Consider the following 580-nt stretch of genomic DNA (forward strand, 5'->3'; position numbering starts at 1 on the left):
TCTATTGTCATTTTTGGGAGAGAAAAAAAAGTATATATTTTTTCTATTGTCTTTTTTCTGGTTTTGATGGATAATGGGTGAGGGGAAAAAGGGAAATAATGTTTTGGAACAATTATGGAATTAGTGTTCAAGAGAGGAAGATAGATGGATATAAATGTATTGTTGCGTGTAAGAACAGTAAGGGGTGATTTTTTTTTTTTTTTTGTAAGTAGATGTTTCATGATGTTGAGGGATTTGGGTGTTTTAATAGATTGATTAGATGTTTGTTAATATGTCATTTAAAGGGGAGATTCTGGTTTGACTTTTTTTTTTTATTAGGAATCGGAGGGGGGAGGGAGGGGTGGCCCCGAATTTAATGGTTCATTTTTTTTTTAATAATATTTGTGAGAGGTAGAGATAAAAAAAAAGTAGTGATTAAGTGTGATTTTTGTGTGTCCTAATTCCACTGAGGCCGCGCGCGCCGTGTCCAGACTGACGTAGTGTGTTGGTGTCGGGTCCGGCGCCGCCCCCCCGCGACCGAGGGGCGCGCCGGGCCCTCCTGTGTGTCTTGATGCCTGTCTTGATGTGGACCCGCCCCTCA

General features: G+C 40.9%; 1 protein-coding gene across 1 annotated transcript in view; it reads left to right on the forward strand.

The window, feature by feature from the left end:
• LOC119586670 (protein groucho-like) overlaps positions 1 to 580 on the forward strand; it is a gene marked incomplete in the record, with an annotated part of 70,613 nt that overhangs the window by 67,415 nt on the left and 2,618 nt on the right.

This window comes from Penaeus monodon, chromosome 21, assembly GCF_015228065.2.
Source record: "Penaeus monodon isolate SGIC_2016 chromosome 21, NSTDA_Pmon_1, whole genome shotgun sequence".
Classification (NCBI taxonomy): domain Eukaryota; kingdom Metazoa; phylum Arthropoda; class Malacostraca; order Decapoda; family Penaeidae; genus Penaeus; species Penaeus monodon.